This window comes from Tamandua tetradactyla, chromosome 5 (assembly GCF_023851605.1).
Source record: "Tamandua tetradactyla isolate mTamTet1 chromosome 5, mTamTet1.pri, whole genome shotgun sequence".
Lineage (NCBI taxonomy): Eukaryota > Metazoa > Chordata > Mammalia > Pilosa > Myrmecophagidae > Tamandua > Tamandua tetradactyla.
The window spans coordinates 127,913,870-127,927,700 of NC_135331.1; the positions used below are offsets into that span (position 1 = coordinate 127,913,870).

Below are 13,831 nucleotides of genomic sequence, written 5' to 3' on the forward strand. Positions count from 1 at the left end.
ACGCACACAGACGCTTACTTGCAAGGTCTTTTGCGTTGCAGATATTGTGCGTGCATGTAAGAAATTCCTGAAAAGGCAAGTTCAGCTCCGTCATAATTCTATCATTCTTAGAAGAGAGAGGAAGGAGAATAAGACATGGAAGTGATAGTAGTTGTTGTTTTTATCTTTCTACCTTAATATCTAGGAAAAATATGCCTTTCAAAAAAAATCAAACTGTTGTACTTTGATGTTTGGCACACATTATATGGCACTTTTTGCTGATCTGTGAATGTGAATTCACATATGTATATATATGAATGTGAAGGGAGGAGGTCAAAATAGGATCAACCTTAAAATTTGGTGTGATTGTACAACTGGAATTACATGCTCAAATCATAGCCTTTTTTCTTTTTAAGGATGTGTTCTGTTAAGAATAGTTGGTTTAGTTCTAAAATTCTATTTCTGTTCCTTTGAGAATATTCAGTTTAACTATAAAATTGTCAAATATAATCTGACATTGCTTTTGACAAATGCTAAGATAATATTATTCGACTCCCGCTCCTTTTCTCTCTTATATACTACATCTCAACTTTACTTAGTGATATCCCTATGGTTTAGGTAAGAATGTCAATCTAAAGAACAAGTGAATAGAAATTTTAGTGACCAGACTTTAAAAAATATTAGTGTAAAGCATGTGTACATTGAAAAAAGAAAATATTAAACATATGAAAGAAAGTTTAAAATACCCAAATGTGATAAAAATCTGATAGTGTCTGTGACAGGTTTTGGCATATATACTTCAAATGCATACACATCATTTTGTTTTCCAACTTATTTTTTCACTTAACAATATGTCATTAACATTTTAATATGCCAGTCATCTTTAATAAAAGTATCTACCCAAATGTGGCCTATTTTTGTGAAACATTAGTAAGTGCTCAAAAATAAATATATACATCGTTAAATGTGGGTAACTTTTCAAAAGTGCTAAGGTAAAAATCTAGTCTTTGCAATAAGTGGTACTGAAACAATTGAATATCCACATCTTAAAAGAAAAAAAAAGAATTTAGACTTTTACCTTATGCCATACATAAAAATTAACTCAAAATGCTTCATAGACCTAAGTGTAAGAGTTAAAACTTATAAAACTAATAAAAGAAAACATAGGAGAAAATCTTTGTGACTTTAAATTAAGCAAAGATTTCTTGGAATAGACAAGAAAAGCAAAGATCACAAAAGAAAAAATACTGATGAATAAGACTTCGTCAAAAGTAATCTTCTGTTCTTCAAAGGATCCTGTTAATGAAATGAAACTCAAGCCACAGAGTTAGAGAAGGAAATTATAAAACACATTTGGAATAAAAGATTTATACCAAGAATAACTCATTAATAAGATGGCAACAATCCTTATAATGAGAAAAATATTTTAATAGACCCTTGGCCAAAGAAGAAAACAAATAGCAAATAAGCAGGAAACGATGGGTTAAATTTTTAATTATCAGCATAATGCAGATTAAAACTACAATGAAATACCACTTGATACCCAAGTGGTATCACTTTTAGAATGGCTATAAATAAAAAGACAGATAATACCAACTATGGAAAAGGATTTAGAGCAACTGGGGCTTTCATACATTGATGTTAAAAACTCAAAATGACAAGCCACTTTGTAAAACAGTTTAGTGCTTTCTTATATAAATCTAAATATACATTTAACATATGGCTTGGTAGTTAACTCCTAGATACTTATCCAAGAGAAATAAAAAAGTCATGTTTACGCAAAGTCCTATATGCAGATGCTTATAACAGTTTTATTCATAATAGTCAGAATCTGAAAAGACCCAAATGTTCATCAGCTACTGAATGGATAAATAAATTGGGATATATTTGTACAATGGACTACCATTCAGCACTAAAAAGGAGCAAACTGCTCATAGCACAGCAACATGAATGAATTGCAAAAGCAATGCTAAATGAAAGACGGTAGCCTTAAAAGGCAACATTCTGGAGGATTCCATTTATATGAATTCTAGAAAAGGCAAAAATTATAAGATCAGAAAAATAGTAGTAACTGACAATGGCTGGCTGGGGCAGAGAGTGGATTGCTAAGTGACATGAATGGACTTTCTATGCCTGATTGTCAAAACTTATTAATCTATAGGTAAGAAATGGTGAATTTGTTTTTCATTTACATTTCAGTCAACCTGTCATGAAAAAGAGTGGGAAACTATAGCTCCCTCATGGAGATTCACAGATATATATGACTCTAAGGCCTGAGGAAAATAATTTTAATTTAATTTTAACAGTCTGTAAAATGCATAATATTTTATCTAATGACTGTACTATATTCTTAATTATTTAAAATATCCTCAATTTGTTTTGCAATTATAAAATTATAAGATTTGTAGGTAAAAAAATTGCTCTTTTCCATAATTTTCGTTTTCAACCATTTCATTAGTAGGAATTGTGACTATTTCCCACATGAATTGGCCACTTATAATATTTCTATTTTGACCTTTCTGTGCATTTTTTTTGTTCTTTTTTTCCTCCATATTTTGGATCATTTTATTATTTATTGATTCTCAAGATATTTTAAAAGCAATATCCTTTGATTTAAAAGATTGCATTTCAATTTTGAGTTTTAATTCTTAAAATACATTTGTTTTTAAAGTTCTGGTAATAGAAAATTTCCTTTATTATATGTTTACTTGAAATCATTTTAAAGACATGGTTTGCTCTAATATGGCATCAAAATAAAAGATTTTGGTATATGGATAAGTGGTTTCATAATTTGATAGTGGCTGCTCAGTGGCCATGCATCTTTTTTTAATCTCGAGAGATTGAGAGTTCAACTCCTGGGACAAGTTTGGGTGGATATTAATCTTAGTTTCAGGTTCCGTATTTACATCACCATCAGGTCTGTTTGGGAAGTACTGTTTGACACTGTTCATAAATCCATTTGTGTGTGTTTGTGTGTGTGTGCGTGCATGTGCACAACAGGAAGCAGATAGGGGAATGAAATGTGGTGGAGGTTCATTCTTTCATTCTTTTTTGGAGTGTATTAGTCTGAACTCTCCAGAGAAACAGGACGAATGGATAAGCATACATCTAAGAAAAGATATGTATTATAAGGAATTGGCTCCCATGAGCATGGGAAGTGGCAAATCCATACTCCACAGAGCATGCTGCAATCTGGAAATTCGCATAAAGGTGATATTGATGTCCTTAGTTCGAATACTCCAGGGAAAGTTGACAGACTGGAAATTCCATCAAGAATCAATGCTGAAGTTGAATCTGAATTCCTGTTTTTAGAAGGACTTCAGCCATATTGGATTGAGGTCCATGATGATTCAGTTTGTCCTCATCCAAATAGAAGCTTCAAAGTTCCTCTTTTACAAATGAGTTCACACCCATGGGCTCAAGATGAGGGCTTGAGCATATCTTTGTGGGGACATGATTCTGTCTTGCACAGGGAGGGTGTTGACATAGAAGGAGCTTGGTCGTGTAGTCATTAGAGTGGAACAAGTCTGCAGATATGGAGAAGGAGGAGGAGGTTAGGTAAAGGAGGATACTTTCTCACTAATCCGTGAGAACTCCACAGTAGCCCAGGGGTCCAAGCACATTTAGAGGGATTAGCTACAAACAGAAGGAAATTATTACCAACTGATCCTGGAGGAAAGGATGGAATCAGGGACAGATACATTTGCAAACAAGTTGGAAGGATTTTAAGAGGAATCCTACCTAATGCCCCCTGTTAGTTTTATAAAACAGGGTAAGTTTATTTGCTGTCAACTGAAGGTAGGGCACAGGTAGCAAAAAAAGATGCTTTTTAAAATTTGTATTACAACAACAATTTTAGATTTTATTTCTGTAATCATGGAATTCTGGGAGAATATATTTCAATTTTATATAATATTTGCCATAATTATCTCTCTAAGGCCAATAGACCATATAAAATAAATATTTTGAACATTGTAACAATTTTTGCCATGACTTTTATTCTTCCCTGTTCCTTAACAATAAGCTATAGTGTTCTGCTGCCCTCCTGTGACTTGTCTTTGCATAAAATAGATATGAAAAACTGAGGTGATAAAAAAAATAAATTACCCAGGAGACTGCTTTCTTTAGAAAATAAACTTTGAAGTCACATATCTCAGGAAAGTAAATATTATTTATTAAATGAATTACTCAAGTAACTCTATTCATTATAGGAAGATTGTGCATAGAGTTATAAAAATCTGGTTGATTTTATATATCTAAAATGATATGTTTTATAATTCAAAATGGCCTGTGTAAGGAAACAGTAGTTTAAAAAAAATCAACTCCAGGTTTCTAGTTTTAGCTGCTTATTGCTTTTCTGTGTGACCCTACAACTGCAGATTGATTTTATATTTGTGTTACCCGTAGCAGATTTGGGATTCTTTGAATAAGCTCATCAGACAACTAATTACTAGAGCTTTATTTCTGAGGAGCAGCATTATGACACTAAACAATTCCAAATTAAATCTAAATGCAAAGCATGGAATTTTCAGTTTTCAATTTCTTTGAAGCCCTGGTAAATACTGCCGAGGAGGGATTCTGTGCCTGAGTAATTCTAGAAATGATGATCACATTAGATAATGCTGAGCTTCCTTATTTTAATTTCCAATGGCAAGTCTTAAATAGTTTAACTGCCTGAATGAAATAATTTGGAATCCTAAGCTTAAAGAGATGAACATACTATATGGTACAAAGGAATTTAATAAAACCAAAATACCCAACTTTAAATAAGTTTACCTGTCATGCTTATAAGCTCTGGAGGCTAGTCTATGGCTTTTCTGGCCTAACTGGCAATGTGGAAGGGAGTAATTTAGAGGAGGTACCAATTTAGCTCAGATTCTGTGCTTTGATTAAGCTTCTATTAAGCCTTTAAAGAAATAAGAAATTACTATTAATTACATTGTTATATTAATTGACTTCTAACGTCATTTTCCTAATCAGGAAGACTTCATTAATTCTGTGTTTTTCATGTGGTCTGTGACTGAATAAATCATTTGGATACTGCTGGGAATTATTAGCCCAAATCTTTGAGTTTATTGGGCAATTAGTTTTGATTTGTTCCTCATTTCCATTATCCCAGTTATTAAGCAAGCAGTGGAGGATTCACACCCATTACTACAAACTTAAAGCAACTTGTTCATCAAAAATGTTTATTGAGTGCTTGGTGCTCTTCTAGGTGTTTGAGATACAGAGCGAACAAAAAATTTCAAAGTCCTCCCTTATGGAGCTGACATTCTATTGGGGAGAAAGAGACAATCAGCAAAATAAATAAGAAAATCATATATTATACTAGAAGGTGATAAATGGCAAGCAAAAAAGCTTGGAAGTGGGTTCAGAAGTCTTACTGGGGAGGATGTGTTTGTATATTTAAATAGAATGATCTAGGCAAGGATCAATGAAAAGGCGACATTTGAGCAAGGATTTGAAGGGGATTAGGAAGCAAGTTGAGTAGATATGTTGGAGAAGCTGAAACAGCAAGTGCAAAGCCCTGAGGCTGAAGGTTTTCTTCTGAGTTCTAGGAATAGCAAGGAGGCCATTGTGACTGGAGAAGAGGGAGGTAAGTGGTAGGAGATGAGGTCAGAAGTTTTGTAGCCATACCTCTAGTAATAAATATGAAAGACTACACCTGATAATGCAGACTTTGCAAACTGTTTACTGAATCATTCATAAGCACACTGTAAATTATTTCTATAATTAGAGCTCTGCTTGCCTTGGTTGAAAGACAGGCTTTAGAAAATAAGAGAGAGACATTATACAATAAAAATGTGAACTTAATTAGAAAACATAATATGGTTCCATTTGAATTTTTGCCATTTATATTTAATAAAGTAGCTTTACCTTGCTATAGAGTCATATTCATTCTAGTCTGCTTCAGTTCTTCTAATCCTTTGTCCAGTGTCTGAGTCAAATTCATTTCTTGAAAGCAGATTTGACCTATATGCTTTAGAGAAAACTAACACAGTAACTTTGCTGTGGAGCCCCTAAAATAGCATTTTATGGATATCCCAAAGATATTGTGGGTTTGGTTCCAGACCACTGCAGTAAAGTGAATATCTCAATAAAGTGTGTCACACAATTTTTGGGTTTTCCAGTGCATATAAAAGTTATGGTTACACTATATTGTAGTCTAGTAAGTGTACAATTAGCATTATGTCTATAATAACAGTGTGCAGGGTGGCCATGGTGGCTCAGTGGCAGAGTTCTTACCTGCCATGCCAGAGACCCAGGTTCAATTCCCAGTGCCTGCCCATGTAAAATAAAAAAATAAAAATAAAAAAAGCAAGCAGTGTACATACATTAAAAATACGTTATTGCTAGACAATGCTAACCATCATCTGACCTTCAGTGAATTGTATTTTTTGCTGGTGGAGGGTCATGCCTTGATGTTGGCTACTGACTGATCAGGCTGGTGGTTGCTGAAGGTTGTGGTGACTGTGGCAAGTCCTTATGAGAAGACAGCAATGAAGTTTGCCACATCAGTTGATTCTTCCTTTCACAAAGGATTTCTCTGTAGCCTGTGATGCTGTTTGAAAGCATTTTACCTACAGTAGAATTTCTTTCAACATTGAAGTCAATCCTCTCAAACCCTGCTACTGCTTTAGCAGCTGAGTTTATATGATATGCTAAATCCTTTGTTGTCATGTCAAAACTGTTTAGAATGTCTTCAACAGGAATAGATTCCATCTCAAGAAATCACTTTCTTTGTTGATTCTAAGGAGCATCTCCTTATCTATTCAAGTTTTATCATGAGATTGCAGCAATTCAGTCACATCTTCAGTTTCTGCTTCTAATTCTAGTTCTCTTGCTGTTTCCACCACATCTGCAGTTACTTCCTCCATTGAAGTCTTTATGCTGGCTTGAATTTGTGGAACCCAGAAAAGCCATGTCCTTTAATCCTCATTCAGTATTGCTGAATGGGAGATGTGACCCACCCAATTGTGGTTGCTGAAGGTTGTGTGGTTAAATTAGATGGTTTCCATGGAGGTGTGTCTCCATGTGGTGGGGTTGCTTACTAGAGTCCTTTGAGAGGGAACCATTTTGGAAATAGCTACAGAGACCTTTGGAGATGAAGGAAAGTACCACCAGGGGAGTTTCGTGAAACAAGCTGGGAGAGAAAGCTAGCATATGACACCATGTTTTCCATGTGCCTTTCCAGTAGAGAGAGAAACCCTGAATGTCTTGAACCAAGGTATTTTTCCCTGGATGCCTTAATTTGGACATTTCTATAGCCTTGCTTTAATTGGGACATTTGCATGTCTTTAGAACTGTGGACTTGCAACCTAATAAATTACCCCTTTAAAAAGCTGTTCTGTTTCTGACATATCTCATTCTGACAGCTAGCAAACTAGAACATCATGAACTCCTTAAAGTCATACCTGAGAGTTGGAATCCACTTCTTCTACCTCCTGTTAATGTTGTTATTTTTACCTCATATCATGACTGTTCTTAATGGCATCTAGAATAGGTGAATCCTTTCTAGATGTTTTCATTTTACTTTGCCCAGATCCATCAGGAGAACCACTATCTATGCAGCAATAGCCTTATGAAATATATTTCTTAAAATAATAAGGTTTGAAAGTCAAAATTAGTCCTTCATCCATGAGCTGCAGAATGGATGTTGTATTAGCAGGTATGAAAGCAATGTTAATGTCATACATTTCTATCAGATGAGCAGAGACATTGTCAGTGAGCAGTAATACTTGGCGAGGCATCTTTTTTCTAAACCAGTAGGTCTCAACATTTGTTTTAAACATGCAGTAAACCATGTTGTAAATAGATGTGCTATCATCCAGGCTTCATCATTCCATTTGTAGTACACTGGCAGTGTAGATTTGGTATAATTTGTAAAGGCCCCAGGATTTTGGGAATGATAAATTAGCATTGATTTCAATTTAAAGTCCCCCAGTGAATCTCCGTAGTTAGAGAGTCAGCCTGTCCTTTGAAGCTTTGAAGCCAGGCATTGACTTGTTCTTTATAGCTGTGAAAGTGTTAGGTGGCATTTTTTTCTAATATAAAACTGTTTTATCTCTATTAAAAATCTGTTGTTTAGTGTAGCCACCTTCATCAATTATCTTTACTGTGTCTTCTGAATAACTTGCTGCAACTTCTGAAACATTAGGCCTTGCTACTTCACCTTGCACTTTTATGTTATGGAGATGGCTTTTTTCCCTAAACCTCATGAACCAACCTCTGATTGTTTCAAGTTGTTTTTTTTCTGCAGCTTCCTTACCTCTCTCCGCTTTCATAGAATTGAAGAATGAGGGCCTTGGTCTGGGTAACTTTTGACTTAAGGGACTGTTGTGACTGGTGTGATCTTTTATCCAGACCACTAAACTTTCTCCATATCAGCAACAGGGTTATTTCTCTTTCTTATCATTTCTGTGTTCACTGATGTAGCACTTTTAATTTCCTTCAAGAACTTTACCTTTGTATTCACAGCTTGGCTAACTATTTGGGGCAAGAGGCCTTGTTTGCCACTTATCTCAGCTTTCAACATGCCTTTCTCACTAAGTGTAATCATTTCTAGCTTTTGAGTTAATGTGAGAGACAGGTGACACTTCCTTTCACTTGAACACTTAAAAGACCATTGTAGGGTTATTAATTGGCCTTATTTCAATATTGTTCTGTCAGGAAAGGAATAGGGAGGCCTGAGGAGAGGGGAGAGGGAGAGAGTCGGGGAGCAGCCAGACATTTGAGCAGTCAGAACACACCACCATCTTTCAAGTTCACCATCTTATATGGGCTTGGGAACAATAATTACATCACAGATCAAGGGCCACCATAACCAATATAATCATAGTGAAAAAAATTTGGAATAGTGCTAAAATTGCCAAAATGTGACACAGAGACACGAAGTGGGCGCATGCTGTTGGAAAAGTGGCACTGATAGACTTGCTGGATACATGGTTGCCACAAACCTGCAATTTGTTAAAAAAAAAAAAAGCGAACAAGCAAACACCCTAAACCAGTATCTGCAAAGCACAATAAGGCATGTTGTAAAGGGAGGACAGTTCTCTTGGGCATGTTTTGATTCTTGGTTGCACATACCAGGCAGCATCCAGAGGATCCAAGGGCATGCACGTGCCAGAAACAGAGCTGTCATTATCAAATTACCCCAGAACATAATTCTTGATTGTTGATGAGACCTTTATCATTTCAAAGTGGGCTCCTTTAGCAGCCAATGTTCAGAGGCTATGGGTAGGCAGCTGCCACCTTTTAAACTCCTAGAGAGCTCAGCAGAGGCTTTTGTCTTCTGTTCAGTTGAAAGGGTCTGGGAGAGAATGTGATGAAGCCACCTCAAACTTGAAATAGAAACTCCTTTAAGTTGTATGTTTTGTGATATTTTTCTTTTCAAATGCTAGTTTTAAAAGTCAGTTTTAGGGTTTTTGGAATTCTGGGGTAAAGTATAAAATAGTAGGCTGTCCAAAAAAAAAAAAAAAAAAATGTGCTTGAGTTATGGTACCAGAGTTTCAAGTTCTAGTTTTAGAAACCAGGTAGGTAGGGAGGAGAATGAGGTCATTGAAGTCATTCAAGTAATAAATTAAAATTATTCTTTTCATTTCAAACATTTCTTTTTAAAAATAAGTCGCCCTGTCTTCTGACATGTTTTTATATATATGTATTTTTTTACAATAGGTTAAAAGTCCAAATAAACTTACAAGGACTTCTTAGCCTGAAAGGAAAAAAAATGTAAAGTTTACATTTCTGAAATATTTCTGTATGACCTTGCTTAATAAGTGAAATGACAGTCCATTTTTGGGTGTTGTTAAGATAAAACGGATCCCCAAGAAAGAAAGAAATGATATCTCTTTGTATTGGGCTTGAATGTACCATGGATCTTTCTCTCAGGACTTGTCTTATGATACTCTTGAGGTTAGGAGAGATTGTCCTTTATGCCTTTGTTTGTCACCCTTTGGCTAAAATAGCATTTTGTCAAGACACCTAAAATTTGTGATGACCAATCTGCAGTGGTGAAAACATGCATGGTTTTCGGTATGGGGATGTTATTAAGTAGACAGATGGGCATTAGGATACAAAATAAATTTTAAAAAGTATCTTTTTCTCGTATATTGTACCAAGTTACCATATAGCTATTTGCACTCACGTTGTAAAATTCTAGCCCAGAACCAGTGGCTCAGAGTCTCTAGCATCCAAAGTGAAAGAATATCCCAATGAAACATTTAAAAATAGCCTGCTTCGTTGGTGTCCGAGTGCTTTCGTCTCTCTCAGGGCTCTGTCTTTGCTCAGGCTAAGCCAGTGCAACCTTTGTGCGTTTCTACCTAATATTGCAGCGTTCTCCTGAGGAGGCAGCAAGAATATTGACTTTTAATGTTGACAGTAATGCTTTTCCATTCATCAGGGACTTCCACAAGATGTGCCCTGCATGTTGCTTTCTGAAGAGTAACATGATAGATTTTATTTGGCTATGTCTGTAGGACGTAGGAAAACAAATGTAGGGAAATCGTTAGCGAAAGAAGAAACCTGTGTTTACAGCAGTAGGTAATCTTGTAGCATAATGAAGGAACTAGATCTGGTGGATGAAATATTTCATCAACAACCTGCTGGGAAATAGGATTAAATGTAAGACTGTACACAAAAAAGATTATTGTAATATCAAAAGATAGCTTCTTGTCTTTAACATTTTCATAATACCAGCATTTGAGAAATAGATTGAGAAGGCAGAGTAAATTCATTGCTTGTATTTGAGATTAAACTACCTGGATTGTCAGTGGAGTTAAACTCCCTGAGGTGGGGCCACAGCTGTCTGTGTAATCCCTGTCATGGGAGAGAAGGAGGGGAAAAGTAGGGGTGCAGGCGGGGACTGGGTGCGGAGATGGAAGGTGAGAGCCACAGGAGCAGAAGAAGTCCCGCTGTGCCGAGACCTGAGGTGTGGGTAGAAGCAGGTGGCCCCAGGGGTTGCGTTCAGAGCGAACCAGACTTACAAAGAAGATTCAGGAGGACAGGGCTGACCAAGAGTAACGCAGGAACATCACGGCCTCGGTCCAGGGTGTCAAGAATGAGGATAAACCATTGAGGAAGCATGGGGATCCGAACCCTGGTCGCCTGAGCCCCGGTAAAGGAGACCAGAACTAGGAAATGGCTGTTTTGCCCCAGGGGAAACGGCTTGCTTTCCTTAAAGGTTTGCTACTTGGGTGGGAACCAGCTCCAAATATGTACAGCCTGCATTCCCAGAATTTGTCACCCCTGGCAGTTTGGCAGAGCCAGGACAGAGGGCTGAGAACATTTTATTACAGAAAAATTGACGTTATGACACTTCATTAAAGCTTTTTTTAGATGCCATAACTTCAGGAGCAGTAAGATGATGGGCATTTTAATAATGGCTTAGTGTAGTATCAGGAAGTCGGAGTGGAAGGAATGAGCGCCCCTGTATCACTCAAGCAGCAGAGAAAGAACAATGACCCAGATTTCTTAGGTTCATGATAAGGTCTGCAAACAACGTCAGAGGAAATACTTTGTTGCCTAACCTCCAACCCACAATATTTCTCAGTTATAATTTTTGCTTTGTCGACATAAGAACTTTGGGGAGGAATAAGATTATCTAGAACAAAGACTAAGTGTGGCAGAATTTCTTAGCACTGCCAATATTGATCCATGTTATCAATTTTTAACCATTAATTGTAATACTTCTATACTTTTTACCCCAGAGAAAACAATTAATATCATAAATATAAACTTAAAGTATAGATAGCAAATGAGTAAATACATGAAAATTATTTTTAAAATATGTTATTATTTTTTAAATATGTGAAATATTATTTTAAAAATATGTGAAAATATTTTAGGCAACATGTAGCTTTAAATGTAAAACAGAAGCATTTATCATGAAGATATGGTTCAAGAAATTAAGCAGAATTCAATGACTGTACTTCCCCAAACTTAAAAATTCATGTAAGAAAAAGGAAAAAGATTTTTTAAAAGAGATTAAAGGTTAAATAGTGACCAAGAGTTTGCAGATTTGCCACGCTTCTGCAAAGGGACATTAAAATTTTTCCTGGGCCACGAAACAGATCCTGGCTGCAGTTTTGTGATTTGACTGTCAGAGATTGCAAGAAAATAAAGACAAATGTTTGTTGGAGGAGTCTCAACTTGTGGGGCGTAGACATCATACTGTCCCTTTTTCTGGTGAAGTCTGCCTCCAGAGAGGCTACACAGAGATCTCACCCTTGCTCTGAATCCATCTCTCTTAAAGATACCTTGGTCCAACTCCATCACTTTCAATCACACTCACTAAGAATAAACTGGTCTTAAGAGTTAATTTATCCATCTTTACATTTCGCTTGCACATTTGACTCAGCTCTTTCTTTCAATACCTTCCTTTCCACCTGTCTTCATCACAGTGCAGGGCACTTGTAGCTCAGACCTGTAGTGTAAAGCTTTGGGCTGCAAGGTATAGTCTACTCTCATGCTCTTGTCTCCTTGTTCCCTGCTCTGGCCTTCTGGTCCTGGAGCCAGGAGATGGGTGTGGGAACAGACAGTTCTCCTGTGGCATCCAGGATGTGTGCTACCTCTGTTGGTGAGTTGCCACTGCTCACATGACAGCCACTGGTTCTTTCTATGAGTGGATATCCAAATGCCTGCCTTCTCACTGGGCTTATATGGTAGACATTTAGAAGGTTAATTGGAAACCTTTATCTCTACAGAACTCTGATGTGGGATATCCTTCTAATACCTTTCCTTGCCAAAGGATGGAAATGTAGTTTGCCAGCACTTTCTTTATCTCCTGCCCCTTTCTGCAGAGCCAATGGCATCAGGTTCTCTTTTGAGACAAGAGGCAATCACTGGTCCCTAACTTGGTGGATGGAAGTATCAGGTTCATTGATCTTGTAAGAAAGGAGGTTGAAGAGGAGGTGAAATGAGCTTCCACCGTGTCAATCCAATGATTCCTCCCAAAGATAGCTCCTTCTTGCCCCCTTCTGTCTTCACTCTCTTTCTTTGATAAAGACCATGCAACCAGTCTTTTGCCCAAAGGCAAAAGAATCCTTTGAGGTTATGAAGACTAGGAACTTTTTTGAACTTGGCCTTCAAGATTATAGTTTCTTTTTTCATATTTGCAATAACCTTGTACTGTTTTGTAAAGGGTGGGGAGAAGGAAAGACCTCAGACTATCCTTGAGTAATGCTTACCATATGTTTAGAGGTGCCATTCTCACTTATTCAAAACTGAGACTGATAAAAGTTAAGTAACTTGTCCAAGGTCATAGAGCTAAGTGACACAGCCAGAATTTAAATCCAAGCAGTCTGGCGACAGGGGCCATGCTTTAACTGCAGAGTGTCAAGGCTTGTAAGATGTGATGCTTTGTGATGGCTTGTGGAAGGAGGATTCAGAGACAATAGGTTGGGGACCTTAGCAAACAAGCCTAGGAACACTCCTCTTACTGTGAGAATACGCTGCGATGTCATGCTGTAAAGCCTCATTAAATCTTGGTTTCAGCTTCCCGGTGGTAGCAGTCACTAATCCCATGGATGGTAAGGTCCCAGTGCAGTGCATACAACGGTATTTAAATTTACTTAATCTTCTAATGAAAAACAGATTGAAACTAATTATAATTATTTTAGTGTTCTACCCTCTTATGGTCGAATCATCATTTTATTTTGCAAAGTATTCTAAAACTTAGTAAGTTTGTTAGATGACCAAAGAAGTTTAAAAAAATGGATGCTAACAAATTAGTGCTAGATACAAGCAAGAGAAAACAAATAACTTTCATGTATTTGTCATGCTATATTATGCTACTCTAAACGTTCATAAACTATTGTAAATCTCCAAGAATTTTACAGACATTATTGGTAAGATA

The 13,831-nt window shown here is 36.6% G+C and overlaps 1 protein-coding gene and 1 long non-coding RNA gene across 2 annotated transcripts in view; one reads left to right on the forward strand and one right to left on the reverse strand.

The window, feature by feature from the left end:
- RIMS1 (regulating synaptic membrane exocytosis 1) overlaps positions 1-13,831 on the forward strand; it is a 490,334-nt gene that overhangs the window by 153,762 nt on the left and 322,741 nt on the right. The window lies entirely within an intron of this gene.
- On the reverse strand, positions 3,119-6,647 carry LOC143684852 (uncharacterized). Its single transcript, XR_013176223.1, has 3 exons — positions 6,359-6,647; positions 5,857-5,959; positions 3,119-3,506 (listed from the first exon to the last, which is right to left on the reverse strand). It is a non-coding gene; the product is annotated as an uncharacterized LOC143684852 (long non-coding RNA).